This window comes from Lithobates pipiens, unplaced genomic scaffold (genome assembly GCF_037356315.1).
Source record: "Lithobates pipiens isolate NorthernLeopardFrog02 unplaced genomic scaffold, aLitPip1_a1.2 Scaffold_19, whole genome shotgun sequence".
Lineage (NCBI taxonomy): Eukaryota > Metazoa > Chordata > Amphibia > Anura > Ranidae > Lithobates > Lithobates pipiens.
Window position 1 is genome coordinate 229,159,874 of NW_027507764.1, and position 20,048 is coordinate 229,179,921.

At 40.9% G+C, this 20,048-nt stretch overlaps 1 protein-coding gene across 1 annotated transcript in view; it reads right to left on the minus strand.

The window, feature by feature from the left end:
- The window catches only part of VWC2 (von Willebrand factor C domain containing 2), an 883,094-nt gene that overhangs the window by 553,839 nt on the left and 309,207 nt on the right, over positions 1–20,048 (minus strand). The gene's annotated exons all lie outside the window — the stretch shown is intronic.

A 20,048-nucleotide genomic window follows, 5' to 3' on the forward strand; every position in this document is an offset into this window, starting at 1 on the left:
CTGGCACTTCTATATACCCTAATCGTATTGGGTATTTGTGGTTAGCGCAGTTCTTTTTCTTTCTATTTCTGTTTGGTGTATTTTTGGTGTACATTTGAATTGCAGCTTCCGTTCAATACTATTTGTTTTCCCGTAGCGCAGTTTTATCCTTTTTTCCTTCTTGTTTACTTTCCAATTGTTAATTGCTGCTTCGGTTGGTTTGGGTCATACCAATTTTAAGATCATGGATATTTTTGAATTTCGGGCAAAAAGGGTTGTAGATACAACTGGGGTTTTTGACTCTACCCCACCGTCAGTGGTCTCCGATACGAGTGGCCTTTTCTTACGACTTAAGAATTTGACCACATCCGAGATCCACCTCCAATGGGACATTGCCTTCCTGGAAACCTATATTAGGGAGGCAATGGTCCCGAGGAGTTTGAGGTGGAATGTCAGTCCCCAACAAGGGGAACCGGATTTAGAAGGTTGGTATAGATATTTTAATGAATCAGGTGTGAGTTTACTACGCTTCTTAGCTCAAAAAAAGAGCGAGAAAGCAGCCCGATTAGACATAGAGATTAAGGCCATTAGGGATTCCCTATTACCTCTCAGGGACAGTGAGGAATATAGGGAATGTTCCAAGAACCTGTTGAAGGTGCTTGAAAAAGAAGAAAGAGATCAGAAAACTAAGAAAAAACGGAAATACAATAGAGATAAGGAGGATTACAATACTGGGATGGTTTTCTCTTGGCAGAGGGATTTAGATTTGGAAGAGGTGGTGGAGGTCCAGATGGACACATCACAACAACTGAATTTATTGGGCGCAGTGGGAGGTAACCCCGCACAGCCACCCCCGAACAGCACCCAACCTAATCCCGGTACTAGTTATGGTTTTAGGAGACCTGTGAACAATCATAAAACTCCAAACCAGACTAGGAATCAATATGTGGGAGCTCCCCAACAGAGAGTCCCTAAAAAAGGCCCCAAGTTAAATGGGCCACACCCTTACCGAGTACCTTTTTCTCCGAGAACAGGACGACCTAGCCATTCAGGGACCTATGGGCCCCCAGAATGGACTCAGGGCTCCTACCAAGGGAACCTCCCCTATCACAATAGAGACGATAGGAATTACAATTATAATGTCCCCACTCAAAATCGTTTTTTCCCCTCTCTGATTCTGAGACCCCCAGGGGATCGGGCCGAGTAGGAGGGAATTGGAGGGCGGACCATAGACGCCATCCGGATTCCCATTTCCAGGGGAGCCCAGGATTTAGACAGGGACACCAACAGCCCGCCTATGAGGAAGGGCCCTACACCAGTGGGAATAATAACCAACATTTTTTTCCCAGGGACAACAGAGGCCTGAAAAGGTCCGTCGAACAAAGAGAGGGGTTAGAGGGGGGAGGCGAGCTCAGTCAACAAAAAAGAAAGAGGCCATAGGAACTGGAATCTTTAACCTTAGCAAACAGGAACTCACGACCCCTGAAACCAAAGTACTTGACAAAGGTTTGAAATTTGCTCCGCCCAGATGCCTGAGCAAGTTTCAAACCTATATGGACGTACATAAATTCGTCCGCAAGTTAAATATAAAACGGTATATGTTGGGTAACCCCATCAGAGAGAGTACTACGAGAGTTACGGAGTTTCAACACTCCAGCCTCTCAAATGCCTCCCTTTTTAACCCTCCAGGATCCCTTGCACCCAGTATTAAGGTATTCAGGGATGTGGTATTACGTGACCTGGAGGATATTAGGGTAAAGAAAGTTAAAATGCGGAGAGATCTGGAGATGGGCCTAGACACCTTGTGTAACAACAAGTCCTTGGTCATTAGACCTGCCGACAAAGGGGGGGGGATTGTGGTACTAGATCGTTGTGACTACATGAAAGAGATGTATCGCATCTTGGAAGATAGGGAAACATATACTATCCTTAATCGGGATCCAGTGGACAAGTATAAAAAGGAACTGGGTAGGATTGTGGAGGGAGGCCATCGGAGGGGCATCCTAAACGATAAAGAAAAACTTTTTTTGATACCTTGTGCCCCCCGTACACCTGTCATTTACTACCTCCCGAAGCTTCATAAGAATCAAACTTGCCCCCCGGGACGACCCATAGTCAGTGGCATTGACTCGGTTACGTCCCGGGTGGGCAAGTATATAGATCACTATCTGCAACCTTTGGTCCAAAAGGTCCCGTCTTATGTCAAGGACACTAAACATGTAATCAATCTTCTGTCCGGTATCACCCCTGGAGATGGTCTTTGGCTGGTCACGGCAGACGTGAATTCACTGTATACCATCATCCCCCACTCCTTAGGGGTCGAGGCAGTGAGACTATTCCTAGAGAGGGGATCGGGTCTTCCTTTACCTCAGATTGATTTCCTAATAGAACTTTTGGAATATGCGGCCGGACACAACTATTTCTGGTTTGACCAGCAATTTTATCGCCAGGATAGGGGTGTGGCCATGGGGGCAAAATATGCCCCCAGTTTGGCCAATCTTTTCATGGCCAAATGGGAGGAGGACATCATCGATGCCCCTAGAAGGTCTGAGATAGTCCTGTGGGCGAGGTATATCGATGATGTCCTCCTCCTTTGGGAAGGAACAGAGCCAGACTTGCGGTCGTTCATGGCTGGTCTAAATGAAAACAACAGAGGAATTAAATTTAGCTTTGAGGCTAGCCAGGACGAGGTCAATTTTCTCGATCTTAACATCAGGAGGGTTGGTAATGAGTTTATCACATCTACATATTTTAAATCTACCGATAGGAACTCGTACATCCCTACCGACAGTTGCCACTTTCAACCTTGGCTAAAAGCTGTTCCCTTGGGGCAATTTCTACGCCTCAGACGGAACTGTTCGGATATTGTAAAATATGATGAACAGGCAGCGATTTTGGCAGGTAGATTTTTGGAAAAGGGATATGATCCCGTTTCCCTTGACGCAACTATGAAGATTGCCCGGACCAGAGACAGACCCTCACTACTGGCAGACAGACAAAGTGCTAGGGCTGACATACAGGGTGGTGTACCGTTTGTCACGACTTTCTCAGTCCAACATCGTGGTGTGAGAAATTTGATTCAAAAACATTGGCACTTACTTACTAGTGACCATGTTTTGAATCCAATTCTACCTGTCAAACCCCAAATAATTTTTAAAGGGGCCTCTTCACTGGGAAACAAGATTGCCCCCAGTGTACAAGACCCGCCTAGGGCCAATAGATGTTTTTTCCAAAATCTAGTTGGCTACTATAAATGTAAGAACTGTCAGGTCTGTACCCTGAATTCGCATAGGGGCTCTAAGATTTCTAGTATCGTAACTTCGAGCACTTCTAGGACATACGATATAGAGTCCTTTATTACTTGCTCCTCGGAGGCTGTGGTTTACCTTTTACAGTGCCCCTGTGGCCTCCAGTATATTGGGCGGACCAAGAGGGCACTTCGTGTCAGGGTGAACGAACACATTGGCAACATCAGACGGGGGTTCGACAAACACCCTGTGTCCAGACATTACGACCAGACACACAAGAGAGACCCATCAGGTACCCTATTCGTCGGCTTAGACAAATATAGGCCCCACTGGAGGGGAGGGTCCTTGGTTAGGGAGATATCCAAGCTCGAAATGGCCTGGATTCATAAATTAAAAACATATGTTCCGTTTGGCCTTAATGTGGACACCGATGTAAATGCCTTTATTAATAACTCTTGAGGTAACCTGTTTGATGTAACGCTTCTCCACCACGTTTTTACTGTATTAGTTACTGTAAAAAACCACTCTATTGTATTTTTTCTTGCTGTTTATTTTGGTATATATCACTGTAGAGCATATTCTTGTGTGGTAGGCCTGGCTTTGGGTCTGGCGGCCCTCTAGGTCACGTTTTAGTGTATCCCTCGACATTCGTTTTGGGGTGTTCTGGAACAACCCCTGGGGAATATGCGAGACAGCAAGGTATTTGAAATACATGTCTACAGCAATCCCATTTCTCAATTGAATTTGATGGCTACATAAACACATCGGGTAAACGCATAATGTTTGATGTATTTCTATACCTATTTGCCTATACTTAATTGAATTTGATGGCTGTATGAATACATCGAAACGTAGAATTTTTGATGTATTTTTATTCCTACTTGTGATATTTTATTCCATTTTTTATTATTCTTTTTACCTTATTGATTTTCCATCTTATTTTACCCCTTTCTTGGCGATCTACACTATACCCTGTTTCGGGGTATAGGAAGGGCACCTTAAAATGAGGGTATTTGCCACGCCACTCTGCCGATAGGGTTAATACCTGGAAGCGAGGCTTTGGCTTATGATCATATGACGTTCGTATGGAAACGAGGTATGGTCCGCAACCACAGGACGTCCGTTGCGGATACGCACATCTGACGTTCGTGATTGATAGTGAGGCTTGGCCTACGTTTTTTTGATTCTTAATGTTTATGTGACATCTAAGATGGCCGCTGACCCAAAGTGAGGCTTGGTTAAGTTTATGGTTATAAAAGGGGTGACGTCGCACGCCGCCCGTGCCCCTGGACGACGTAAATTATTACGAAACGCGTAGGGCGGTGCGAACGTGTCGACGTCACCCCAGTCGTGTTCGTTTCTGTGGACCAGGAAGGACGGGTTGGTCTTTGCGTTGGCGTGTATCCGGCCGGTGCACGTCTTTGTTTTGAACCTGTTTTTAAAGTCTTTTACGTAAGTGTTTACGTTCGCTTTTAAAAAATTAAAGTCATTTGGTTTTACACTATCTGGAGCCTATGTTTTTCCTTATGTGATACCACGTCGAGTTGGGAGTGAGTAACAGCCATAACCCTATCGCGTGGAAGATTCGTGATCACCTGAGGAGGAAGCGTTATCCGGATATCCTTTGACTGCTGCTGCTTGTGGTGACCCTCTGTAACGGGGGGTCGCTTGGATCTGGTAAGGAGCTAATTCATTCATTCGGTGATGGGATAAGCATACCACATCTTTGGAGAAGATTTTCAATTTGTGTATCTGTAATTCAGCCGTTTGGAATTTTTCTTCACTGCCGCACCTCATTTGAAGTCTTGCTTTACTGGTGTTCGTTTACTATATGGACATTTTATTATTATTATTTTTGACATAGGACTATATGGACATTATATAGGGTGTCTTTAAACACAAATTTATTTTTTGATAGCCCATTTATGCTTAATAGCAAATATTTTTTTTCATATCTTTACTTTTATGGTTTAGGGGTTTATACACAGAGTTTGATACACATATACTGTGTTTGGGGAATTCACATTATCGATACGTATTTATGGTTTGTTTTTGTATTTAATTGCATTTATCCGTATATGGTTCACACTACACTTTGGAGGTGGTCTTAGAGACATTAGGTACTAAGACCCACAGTGTGGGTCTGGCACTTCTATATACCCTAATCGTATTGGGTATTTGTGGTTAGCGCAGTTCTTTTTCTTTCTATTTCTGTTTGGTGTAAAAACATATTAGGAAGTTGGTGTCTAAAAGTGAATGACTTTGGGATAGATGTAAAAATGTACAAGGTTTTAAATGAAAGTGTCACTAAAGATTGTGAGTGAAGAGTCATAAGTGAAGGAAGAATAAAAATGTAACAACAAAGTTAAAAACAAATAGTTAAAAAGGGGAAATCTAAACCAAGAAATAAACAAAAAATAACTGATAAAAACTCACCCAAAAGTCGCCACCAGCAAAACTTGTGGCTGGCGTGCAATGGTCCAAGGAAGAGACTGGCCATAAATACAGCTAGCTCCAAGTGGGGGGTATACATATATGCTGCCAATGCCACGTGAGGGTTTAAACTTACCGCTACAATGGTTGAATAGAGTAGAAAGCAAGGAAAACATAGCTGAGTATAGGTGGGTGGGCGGAGAGCTTTGACCTGAATTAAATGATGACCATGCCCACAGCACTATACCATTACCATAAATGAAACATGAAGCACAAGGAGGAAGTTTTTTGTTGATTCATGCAAGCATATTTTTTATATCAGTTCAAGTTAGTTAGGACATAATGAGCATAAGTGATCTCTAACTAGTCCTAGTTTTTTAAAATAATTTTTCATGTAGCTAACTGTTCAATGAAGACCCCGTAAACAGTTGTTTCTAATTTTATAATTATATATCTATATATCTATATATATATATATATATATATATATATATATATATATATATATATATATATATATTAAATACACTGCAGCTAACTGAATAACCTGCCTGCCTGCTCAATCTAAATGACACACGCTCTCTCCATCTACTCCAACAACACAACATATAAAGTGTGGAGCATGGATATATATATATATATACAGTAGGTGTTTGTATGTATATTGGGGTTTTTAAATTGATCCCCTGAAGTCAGTTGTCCTGTGTAAGTAAATAATCCTGCAGAGCGTGAACTATGTTTGAATGAGATGGAGGGAAGACTTACACAAAGGGGTTATCCTAAGGGAATAAATAAGAAGGAGCGTCACAACTTGTCTGCTACAAATATTTAATCTATGGTTAGAAAACCGATACCCTTTGTGTCACAATTTCAACCTTTCTCAACTCAAATACAGAAAACAATACAGAGATACTGGTCGATTTTAAAAGAAAATGATCCTTTAATCCAGTGGTCATCAACCCTGTCCTCAGGGCCCACTAACAGGCCAGGTTTGCAAGATAATTGAAATACATCACAGGTGATATTTGCTGCTCAGTGATTGCAGTAATCTAGTCTGCATCTCCCCAAGGTAGTACATAAAACCTGGCCTGTTAGTGGGCCCTGAGGACAAGGTTTATAACCACTGCTTTAATCCCTGAGTTCCATGCCCCTCCTTTACCATCATATAGAAGAGGTAAAACAATTTGGGATAGATTAGTAAGAGCTGATCAGTATATTACACCCATCCCTGATATTACCTTTCTAGGAGCCCGCAATACTGGTTCACATCCTTGCTTAAACTGCTTTCAGTGTAACTCTATGATTAAAGGTAAATACCTATCACAGCCACATAAGGGACATAATATCACCATTCAAGATCACTATACATGTCAAATAATATTCATCATTTATATTATTAAGTGTCATCGTGGCTTACTTTATGTCGGAGAGACAACCCAAAAAGTCAAAGCCTGCATTGCTCAACATAAGTACTCCATTAGAGATGAGTTGACACAATTACCACTAGCTAGACACTGTAGAATAAAAAACATTCAGTGTATCAACTTAGATTTATGGTGATTGATGGGATACAAAAGAATAAAAGGGATGGGAATCATGAGCTTTTACTAAGAAAAAGAGAGGTGCAGTGGATCCATTCTTTGGATACCCTGCACCCTAAAGGGTTAAACTCGGAACTGGACCTTTATCTTTTTGTATGACTATGTTATGTGCTGTGAGTATGTTTGAACATCTAGGAGTAATCTCTCTTTCCCTGATTGGTAATTGATTGTATAGATCTGATGTTGCATTTTGTATATATTTTGTATATTTGTAGATTTATATAAAAAAAAAAAAAAAGAAAAACGGTTTCGTATTCTTAGATTATGTGACAATACTTGGATGCATCTAGCACTGTGTGGGAGATTGGCCTGTACACTAAGCCACGTCCTTGCTTTGAGAATAAATTGTTTAACCTGTGACTAGCTTTGTGAATGGTTTTATTGATTGAATAATTAATTCCAGACTTCTGATAAATGTATTTAAATGTACACACTTGTGAGCTGAAGAAGTATTCTTACACACACGGTATCTCACAAAAGGGAAGTGTAAATATTTTAATATATCTTTTCATGTGAAAACACTGACAAAATCACACTTAGTACCAAGAAGTAAAGAGTATACCGCTTGTATAACAGTGTAAATTTGCTGTCCCCTCAAAATAACTCAACACACAACCATTAATGTCTAAACCGCTGGCAACAAAAGTGAGTACACCCCTAAGTGAAAATGTCCAAATTGGGCCCAAAATGTCAATATTTTGTGTAGCCACCATTATTTTCCAGCACTCCCTTAACCCTCTTAGGCGTGGAGTTCACCAGAGCTTCACAGGCTGTCACTGGAGTCCACTTCCACTCCTCCATGACTACATTGCAGAGCTGGTGGATGTTAGACACCTTGTGCTTCTCCACCTTCCGTTTGAGGAGTCCCCACAGATGCTCAATAGGGTTTAGGTCTGGGGACATGCTTGGTCAGTCCATCACCTTTACCCTCAGCTTCTTTAGCATGGCAGTGCTTGTCTTGGAGTTGCGTTTGGGGTCTTTATCATGTTGGAATACTGCCCTGTGCCCCAATCTCCAAAGGGAAGGGATCATACTCTGCTTCAGTATGTTACAGTACATCTTGGCATTCATGGTTCCCACAATGAACTGTAGCACCCCAGTGCTGACAGCACTCATGCATCCCCAGACCATGACATTCCCACCACCGTGCTTGACTGTAGGCAAGACACAATTGTGTTTGTACTCCTCCCCTGATTGTCACCACACACTCTTGACACCATCTGAACCAAATAAGTTCCAGTAATCCATGTCCTTAGTCTGATTGTCTTCAGCAAAACTGTTTGCAGGCTTTATTGTGCATCATCTTTAGAAGTGGCTTCCTTCTGGGATGACAGCCATGCAGACCAATTCGATGCAGAGTGCAGTGTGTGGTCTGAGTACTGACAGGCTGACTCCCCCACCCCTTCAACCTTTTCAGCAATGCTGGCAGCACTCATACATCTATTTCCCAAAGGCAACCTCTGGACATGATGCTAAGCATGTGCACTCAACTTTTTTGGTCGACCATGGCGAGGCCTGTTCTGAGTGGAACCTGTCCTGTTAAACCACTGTAAAGTCTTGGCCAGCATGCTGCGGCTCAGTTTCAGGGTCTTGGCAATCTTCTTATAGCCTAGGCCATCTTTATGTGGAGCAACAATTCTTTTTTTCAGATCCTCAGGGAGTTTATGAGGTGCCATGTTGAACTTCCAGTGACCAGTATGAGAGGGTGAGTGATAACACCAAATTTAACACATCTGCTCCCCATTCACACCTGAGAGCTTGTAACACTAAGGCCGCGTACACACGCGGGGACTGTTCATCCAACTTTGTCCGCTGAACAGTGTTTCGGCGGACAGTCCGCCCGTGTGTGGGCTTTCAGCGGACAGTTTCAGCGAACAGTTTGCTGAACAAGGTTTTTCGGAATTTCCGAAAAACTGTCTGCTGAAACTTGGTTTCAGCGAACAGTCCCCTCGTGTGTAGGCTTGTTCGTCAAACTAAGTTCCGCGCATGCTCAGAAAGGATTTACACGCCGAAAGTTGTAATGCAGTGTATAGGACGTTGTATTTTCCGTCCCGTCGTACGTGCCGTTCACGTCATCGCGCACGGTTTCAGCAAACTGTTCGTTCGTCGTGTGTGGGCAAGTCCGTCCATGCTAATTTTGAGCGGACTGTTTGCTGAAACTGTTTGACGGACAAAGTTGAGCGAACAGTCCCCGCGTGTGTACGCGGCCTAACAGGTCACATGACACTGTGGAGGGAAAATGCGTAATTGGGCCTAATTTGGACGTTTTCACTTAGGGGTGTACTCACTTTTGTTGCTAGTGGTTTAGACATTAATGGCTGTGTGTTGAATTATTTTGAGGGCACAGAAAATTTCAACTGTTATACAAGCTGTACACTCACTACTTTACATTGTAGAAAGTGTCATTTAGGCAGTGTTGTCACATGAAAAGACATAATAAAATATTTACAAAAATGTGAGGGGTGTACTCACTTTTGTGAGATACTGTGTGTATATATATATATATATAAATATATATATATGTATGTATATATATATATATATATATATATACATATATATATATATATATATATATATACAGTGGTGTGAAAAAGTGTTTGCCCCCTTCCTCATTTCCTGTTCCTTTGCATGTTTGTCACACTTAAGTGTTTCGGAACATCAAACCAATTTAAACAATAGTCAAGGACAACACAAGTAAACACAAAATGCAATTTGTAAATTAAGGTGTTTATTATTAAAGGTGAAAAAAAATCCAAACCATCATGGCCCTGTGTGAAAAAGTGATTGCCCCCCTTGTTAAAACATACTATAACTGTGGTTGTCCACACCTGAGTTCAATTTCTCTAGCCACACCCAGGCCTGATTATTGCCACACCTGTTCACAATCAAGGCATCACTTAAATATGAGCTGCTTGACACAGTAAGGTCCACCAGAAGATCCTTAAAAGCTACACATCATGCCGAGACCCAAAGAAATTCAGGAACAATTGAGAAAGAAGTAATTGAGATCTATCAGTCTGGAAAGGGTTATAAAGCCATTTCCAAAGCTTTGGGAATCCAGCGAACCACAGTGAGAGCCATTATCCACAAATGGCGAAGACATGGAACAGTGGTGAACCTTCCCAGGAGTGGCCGGCCGCCCAAAATTACCCCAAGAGCGCAGCGACGACTCATCCAAGAGGTCACAAAAGACCCCACAACAACGTCCAAGGAACTGCAGGCCTCACTTGCCTCAGTTAAGGTCAGCGTTCATGCCTCCACCATCAGGAAAAGACTGGGCAAAAATGGCCTGCATGGCAGAGTTCCAAGGAGAAAACCACTGCTGAGCAAAAAGAACATCAAAGCTCGTCTCAATTTCTCCACAACACATCTTGATGATCCCCAAGACTTTTGGGACAACATTCTGTGGACCGATGAGACAAAAGTGGAACTCTTTGGAAGGTGTGTGTCCAAGTATATCTGGCGTAGAAGGAGCACTGCATTTCATAAAAAGAACATTATACCAACAGTAAAATATGGTGGTGGTAGTGTGATGGTCTGGGGCTGTTTTGCTGCTTCAGGACCTGGAAGACTTGCCGTGATAAAAGGAACTATGAATTCTGCTGTCTACCAAGAGATCCTGAAGGAGAATGTCCGACCATCTGTTCGTGTACTCAAGCTGAAACGAACTTGGGTTCTGCAGCAGGACAATGATCCTAAACACTCCAGCAAGTCCACCACCGAATGGCTGAAGAAAAACAAAATGAAGACTTTGGAGTGGTCTAGCCAAAGTCCTGACCTGAATCCTACTGAGATGTTGTGGTATGACCTTAAAAAGGCCGTTCATGCTCGAAAACCCTCTAATGTAACTGAATTAGGACAATTCTGCAAAGATGAGTGGGCCAAAATTCCTCCAGGACGCTGTAAAAGCCTCATTGCACGTTATCGCAAACGCTTGGTTGCAGTTGTTGCTGCTAAGGGTGGCCCAACCAGTAATTAGGTTTAGGGGGCAATTACTTTTTCACACAGGATTTTTTTTCACCTTTAATAATAAACACCTTCATTTACAAATTGCATTTTGTGTTTACTTGTGTTGTCCTTGACTATTGTTTAAATTGGTTTGATGTTCCGAAACACTTAAGTGTGACAAACATGCAAAGGAACAGGAAATGAGGAAGGGGGCAAACACTTTTTCACACCACTGTATATATATATATATGTATGTATATATATATATATATATATATATATATATATATATATATATATATATATATATATATATATATATATATATATATATATATATATATATATATATATATATATATATATATATAAAAGCTGATTTCCAGGGGGCCTTTAACCAAGGAAAACACTGATTTATTTGATAATGCATAAAAGAACAATGGGCAGGCAAACCATCAAAACATTTCTGGTCATAATCCATTTTTATGGCTATAATGAATAATATAAAATTTTACCATTATACGGCACATAGCTAGGTTCCTGAGGATAATATCATGCATTTTAATATGAACTGTTAAAATAAGGAGTTATTCATTACACATCTCAAGTCATTTGCTTGATAGATTCAGATGAAACATTTTAGCTTTGGTCTCATGAATTGCTCAGTGAATATGAAAAGATTTCTGAAAACTATGTTGAATGAACATTTAATAGACACAAGTGTGTGCACTCCCCCACAAAGAAACAAATCAATAAGACTCAACATGATCACAATTCTAGTTGCATGATATTATTCATACTTTCATCTACCTGATATGCAGAAAAAAGTAGGATTAGCCATAAACTCAACAGCAACCAAGCCTACTGTGCATATCCTGAGATTTAGAATAATCTGCTCTCGTGCTTAGTCTAAACTGTAAATATTTTATTCATTTTTTTGTTTTCTAAAAGATTAAGAACTACAAAATAATCTACCAAAAATATGTTTAAACCAAAAGAATATTCATTTCAAATTCATCACCAAATCATAGTAGGAATCAATAAATTCCTAGGCTTGCACCCAGAGAAAAAAAAAAAGAATTGTAACATTATTGCCCATTCAAATGTTATGTTGCTTAATAATATGCAATGACGTTTCTCTACCATTTGTTGTTGAGTGTTATGATGGACTACAATGCAGATGAGTTGCCTTATAGCATTGGGCTGCCTTCCAAAATGAATGTTATGTGCATGATGGCCAGTCACAGTGATAACAAATGAAACACAGCTTGTATTTACATGTATAAGACTGCCACTTCCTCCTCTGCCACCAATTCTTCAAATCCATTTCCTTCCTCCTTTCTGAGTCCTGTCTCTGCAAAATCTGTGAGTAATATTGCTCCAAGTGACCACAAACAAAAGGGGGGCACTCTGATCAGCACAGAGGGGAATCACACTTACCACCAACGGGCAGCAAGGCATACACAGGGCATATGGATTATAAAGGGAGAACGCTGATCATCAATGTTATGAGGGAAAACACCACTGACTACTAATTTTATGACTGAAAATACCACTGACCACCAACAGTTATAGGGCACCCACCACTGACAACAACATAAGGAGCACCAACTCATTATCACTAAAATCAACAAGCTGTTCTGCTCATTACATAATTATGTTATGGTGCTGCATCACAATAAAAAGTACATGCACCTTTTTTGGCATCATTTGGTGAGGTAGTCTTGTGTTCTTGTGCTGCCGCAGTGCAACCGTGTGAATTAAGCCTACAACTAACCAGTTTTCTGGGCAATTTCAAGAAACATGCTACATTAGATTTTATTTTTAAATGTTTAATCTTTTTTCCTTTACTAAGTGAAAAATCAAAACCCATTGGTTATTCTCTTCCACCAAAAAGAAGCTCTACCTGTCTAAAAATGATATAAAATGAATTTGGGTATAATCCTGCATGACCCAGTAATTGTTATTTAAAATTCCACAGCAATAAAACTGAAAAAAGGCCTGGTAATGAAGGGGTTATATTTGCAGTATATAGGCTAATACTCAAGTGATGCATGCTGAACTAGCATGTATTTTGATACCTGTTATCCTGTATACTTAAAGACGAGGGCCAGCTTTAAAAAAAAAAAATTAAAAGTCAGCAGCTGCAAACACTGTAGCTGCTGACTTTTAATAAGCAGACTTACCTGTCCAGGGCGCCAGCGATGTCAGCCGCCCGAGGCTGACCCATCCCTTGGCTCTTGGGTCGCCACCATTTCAACTAAGGGAAACAGGCAGTGGAGCCTTGCGGCTTCACTGCCCGTTTCCTACTGCGCATGCACGAGTCGCGCAGCGCTTTGTGAATGGGGCGTGCTGTGTTCTGGGACGCACAGTTCCCAGAACACAGTGCCCCATTCCCCAGAAGACGCTGCATGGAGGAGAGAAGACAGAACATCACCACGGAGGAGGAAGAGGCAGATTAGGACGATATGCCTAGCAACAGGCATTTCTGGTAAGTAAACAAAAAAAAATGTTTTCATTTTTTTTTTCTGATTTTTTGGTAATTTTTTATGTACTTTTATTTTTCAGGGTGGCCCTCCACTTTAAGAAACCCTCAAGAGTTAATGCAGGCAGTGATGTGTTACTTTCTCACCATCTGCTTTAAACCCTTGGACCCCACAGAAGCATGCAGTTGCCGGCAAATGCAGAGTGGCCCCATTTACTTGAATGGGTTGCATTTGGCAGGCAGTAGCATTAACCACTTAACGACCGCGCATTGCTATTGTACGTCATCACAATGGCATGTACAGGCACAAGCACGTACATGTACGTGCTTGCCTTCCAGCGGGTGGGGGGTCCGATCGGACCCCCTCCCGCTGGATGCGTCGGTCCAGTTCGCTTCAAGAGCGATCCGGGATGAGGGGATGGCCATTGATTTCTGGCCATCCCCTCTCGATCGCTCCTGGCGAATGAGAAGCTTCCTCCCACTGTGTATTGTATACACAGGCAGGGAGGAAGTGATGTCATTCTCCTCGGGGCGGTCTTATTGACCGGACTACGAGGACAGGACACAGTAAGTCTGCACCAAACACTACACTGACACTAACTAACACATAGGCACACAAACCCCCCCAATCACCCCCCCCCATTTCCCCCCGATGCCCCCCCCCCCCAGTCACAGTGTCACTGATTGCAGTGATCATTTATTTACTGATCACTGCATTCAGTGTCAGTTGTAAAAGTAAAAAGTGTCAGGGCAGTTAGTGTTAGGTCTAGGGTAGCCCCCTACCACCCCCAATAAAGATTTAACCCCCTGATTGCCCTTAGAGTTAACCCTTTTACCCCCTTTTGCCAGTGTCACTAAGCGATAATTTTTCTGATCGCTGCATTAGTGTCGCTAGTGTCGCTAGGTAGCTAGTTATTTTTTTAGGTTCACCGCCAGGTTTTTATAGCGCTAGGTACACCGATATACTACCCAATAATGGTTTTAACCCCCTGATTGCCCCTAATTAACCCTTTCACCCCCTTTTGCCAGTGTCACTAAGCGATCATTTTTCTGATCGCTGCATAAGTGTCGCTAGTGTCGCTAGGTAGCTAGTTATTTTTTTAGGTTCACCGCCAGGTTTTTATAGCGCTAGGTACCCCGATATACTACCCAATAATGGTTTTAACCCCATGATTGCCCCTAATTAACCCTTTCACCCCCTTTTGCCAGTGTCACTAAGCGATCATTTTTCTGATCGCTGCATTAGTGTCGCTAGTGTCGCTAGGTAGCTAGTTATTTTTTTAGGTTCACCGCCAGGTTTTTATAGCGCTAGGTACCCTGATATACTACCCAATAACGGTTTTAACCCCCTGATTGCCCCTAGTTAACCCTTTCACCAGCGATCACCGTATAAGTGTCACTGGTGACGCTGGTTAGCCAGTTAGTTATTTAGGTTCCCCGTCAGGTTTTTATATAGTGCCAGGGACTCCCATATACTACCTAATAAAAATTTGAACCCCCTGATTGCCCCTAGTTAACCCTTTCACCAGTGATCACCGTATAAGTGTTACGGGGGACTCTGGTTAGTTAGTTTGCTTTTTATAGCATCAGGGCACCCACCATTTATTACCCAATAAAGGTTTAACCCCCTGATCCCCCGGCGGGTGATATCAATTAGGTTTTAGGGTCAGGGACTGCGTCGCTCCAGGCAACGCTAGGTTAGTGCCAGTACCGATAACACCCACGCGCAAAGCATACACCTCCCGTAGTGGTATAGAATCTGAACAGATCAATATCTGATCTGATCAGATCAATACTAGCGTCCCCAGCAGTTTAGGGTTCCAAAAAAACGCATTGTTAGCGGGATCAGCCCAGATACCTGCTAGCACCTGCGTTTTGCCCCTCTGCCCAGCCCACCCAAGTGCAGTATCGATCGATCACTGTCACTTACAAAACACTAAACACATAACTACAGCGATCGCAGAGTCAGGCCTGATCCCTGCGATCGCTAACAGTTTTTTTTGGTAGCGTTTTATATTTAAATCTGGAAGGCGGTGCTTGGTTTTCGGGGTCCAGTACGTGGCTAGGCTCCCAAAAAGTCCCCACATGTGGTATCCCCGTACTCGGGAGAAGTAGCAGAATTTATTTTGGGGTGTAATTTGACTTATGCCCATAGCATGTGTGAGCAATATATCATTTAGTGACAACTTTGGGCAAAAAAATAAAAAAATTTTAATATTCCCGCAACTTGTGGCAAAATATAAAATATTTCATGGACTCAACATGCCTCTCAGTAAATAGCTTGGGGTGTCTACTTTCCAAAATGGGGTTATTTAGGGGGGTTTTGTCTTATTTTGGCATTTTTTGGCCTTCCAAACTGTGATAGGTAGTGAGGAGTGAAATCAAAAATTTGCACCCTTAGAAACCCTGAAGGCAGTGATTGGATTTCGGGGTGCCGTACGCGGGTAGACTCCCAAAAAGTCCCACATAGGTGGTATCCCCGTACTCAGAAGAAGCAGCAGAATATATTTTGGGGTGCAATTCCACATATAACTATGGCATGTGTGAGCAATATATCATTTAGTGACAACTTTTTATAAACTTTTTTTTTTTGTGTCATTATTCAATCACTTGGGACAAAAAAATAAAAATATTCAATGGGCTCAACATGCCTCTCAGAAATTTCCTTGGGGTGTCTACTTTCCAAAATGGGGTCATTTGGGGGGGGGGGGGTTTGTACTGCCCTGCCATTTTAGCACCTCAAGAAATGTGATAGGCAGTCATAAATTAAAAGCTGTGTAAATTCCAGAAAATGTACTCTAGTTTGTAAACGCTATAACTTTTGCCCAAACCAAAAAATATACGCTTATTGACATTTTTTTTACTAAAGACATGTGGCTGAATACATTTTGCCCTAAATGTATGACTAAAATTGAGTTTATTCGATTTTTCTTATAACAAAAAGTAGAAAATATCTTTTTTTCTCAAAATTTTCGGTCTTTTTCCATTTATATCGCAAAAAATAAAAATCGCAGAGGCAATCAAATACCACCAAAAGAAATCTCTATTTGTGGGAAGAAAAGGACGCAAATTTTGTTTGGGTACAACATTGCATGACCGCGCAATTACCAGTTAAAGCAGTGCAGTGTGGAATTGTAAAAAGACCTCTGGTCCTTAGGCTGTTAATTGGTCCGGGGCTGAAGTGGTTAATCAAAAGTAACAGGGGTCATAATTCTTTCTGCAGCATATAATGCAGCATAATTCTTTCTGCAGCGATATGTTGCCTCCTTACCACCTGATTTAAACTCATGATTACTGTGTAATGTGCATGGTTGCAGCACAGTAGTATGGCAATTAGAGGTTTAAATAAGTTGTAAGGGGCAACACTGTGCCCAGTGATCTTTGTCTTTTCTCATGTTATTTAGGTAGATCTCCATCTCTTTAAGTTTGCCTACCCCTGCTATTGTTGAAAACATAAGTTACAGGAGATGTTGAAAAATTCTGACAATAGCAAGCATGAACTATTGGATGATGAGACCTGATGGGACCTGTAGTTCTATAGCAGATGGTCTGCTTTTGGCACACCCTAGGCCTAGGCATAAGTATAGTTTGAAACATGACCTAAAAACCCAATATAAGGAAGACACCAAAAACATTTTAATATAAATATTTATTGTGTGGCTTTTAAACTGTAATTGCATTTGTCACACAAGTACAAAAATTACCCAACATGGAGGCTCAGTTGAATAATGTTCAAATATTTGCATCTATTAACATTTTTGCATTGTGCAAATGTGTGCATTATAATAAAGACACATGAATCCAAGATAAGGCAACAAGAACAACAATCAAAACATATTGCAAACAAGCCATTTAAGTGCAATGGTATAACACATTTTAGGATGTAAACACCCCAAATAATATGCAAACATTATCATTTTCACAGATACATAAACAGGTAGTGAAGGATAAAAAACGTGTCTAAATCCCTTGCCCCTTTTCTCTTCCTCCTTTTCATTTTTCCTCAGGCTTGACTTTCTCTCCAGTGAGTCCTCCTAAATAATATTGATTTGTTGGTCTGTTTTGAATTGACTCAACATTAGCTGCAATATATATACTGGTTTTGCCCTGTCTTAAGCCACTTGTACTACTATATAATTGTACATACTGCATTGGCCATTACTGTTTACCATTGTTCCTTCTTTAGTTATGTTGTGTTAAACAGGCTTTAAAATACATTTTTACAACTGGTTTGGTCCCTTGTTCTTAAGGGATGACTCGTTATTGTCTCTTTATTATGTAAGCCTTGTTCTTCTCTCCAATAAAAAAAATGTGAACAAGAAAACTTACCAAGCTAGGGGCCTATCAATGGTGATTACTCTTTTAATTATTTATTTCTAAAGCAACAAAATATTAGCGCTAGCCATATGTGAAAAAAATATATATCACCATAAGTATAATGAGTACAGCATCAGCAGATGTACCAAATAAAAAAAAGCTATATGGAACTAGATTATACAGTATATGTCATGATGACAAATGTTATAGGGCTATCAATATAGTGTATATATTGACCACAACCATATATCAAACTTTTGTTAGGTCATCAACCTTGAACAGAAGAAATTGAATGAAAATCTACCTGTACAGTAATGTGCAAATTTATGCATATAACATATTTTACAATAATATGCAAATACAGGAAAAACGTAACACAAATCAGACCCCAAGCTGCAAATCCTTGAAAATAAAAGGTGTGTTATGCTCTATGTAATGAAGACATTTAATTATTTTGTCATAATTCACACAGAACTACTATAACCAAACCTGCAACATTTATTTTTGTATTATGTATTTAAAAATCTAAATATTTGTGTTGAATGTAATTGCTTAATAAAGGCATAAGTGCCACATATCCACATATATTTAAGTTAACAGTACGTTAACTTAAGTTTCTTTACCGAGATCGTAGTTGCAGGGTGTCAGACTGACACCCCGCAACAACGATCGCCGCGATGCGCGCCCCCGGGGGCACGCAGCGGCTCATAATCTTGATCACGTCATATGACGTCCGATCAGGATTATGAAAACACTTTGCCACCGTCAATTTGTTATAGGGCGGGCGGCAAGTGGTTAAAAAAAATATATATATATATATATATATATTGATACAGTTCTGTAGTCCTTGTTGCAGTGCAGAGATGGAATCCTTTATGTGCTGCATTTGTGCTACAGTATGCTACAGTGTGCTACATATGTGCTACAGTATAGTTGCGCTATCCAATAGATGTCCTAACAAGAATAACATTGGAAAATATGTAAAAAAGCTAACGTTGCTGTGATTTATTTGTTGAATTGAGCAGAATGTTTTGTGTATATACTTATGAGTGCTTGACACACCATCTTTAGATGCCTTTCGGGAAACCCGTCCCATCTTTACTATCACTGAACTTTGTTTCTTGTGAAGTTATGTCAATGTTGAAGTGAAGCAGAATAGGAAAGTCATCAGCTGTGATATTGCCAACATTGTTGTTATAATCTTGTTTCTCTGGTTTGCTTTTTTCATGTCGGATGGTTTGTATGTCTATGTAAAAAAAGAAGTAAATACCTTTAGAAATCATGTACAACCCCCCAATAGTTCAGCTGTGCAATACAACCAATTACATTGTATTGAAGAACTTTAAAGTTAAAAGCTGCGTAATCACAATGGTGTATTTCAACTTACCTTTGTTAGCTTCATGTCCCCAACAAGAATTGGCAACGTATACTCTATTATAATCTTATATTGTATTCAGTTCTTCTCAGCCAGAGCCACAGAGGGGACTTGCATGGTTCCAAAACATCACTATCTTCTGCTGTGAAGTGATCATTCAATTAAACATTGGACCCTTTTATAGAGTTTCCTGGTGTGCTGGTTACATATGTCTTGCATTGAGGTCTCTCCAGTCTCCAGCTGGTGGCCACTATAACACCCATTCACTCTTCAGCCACTTTCAGGGATGGGTGTATTGGGAATATTGCTTTAGAATCCACAGTAGGGGAAATCGTTTCTTCCTCAGAACTCTGCATTTCAGCATGTAGGTGAGAACGTCTACACAGGAATGGTAGCTTGCAGACAGGAACAGAGCCATGGATGCATGCTCAGTTCAATAGTGACTGAAGGAATGACTATTCAGCAGAACAGGTAGAAGAATAAATGTTGCCATGCACCGATTGATTGGGTATAAGTCAAGTAAATTGGATATGTTATGGGTTTGGGAGTGTTGTTTTATTGAGCTAGTGATGTTAAATGTTAGAATATGTATGTCTGGTTCAAGACCCCCCTTTTTTTTATATTTATTGTTTTTTTTTTACTTTTCAGGAGCGATGACT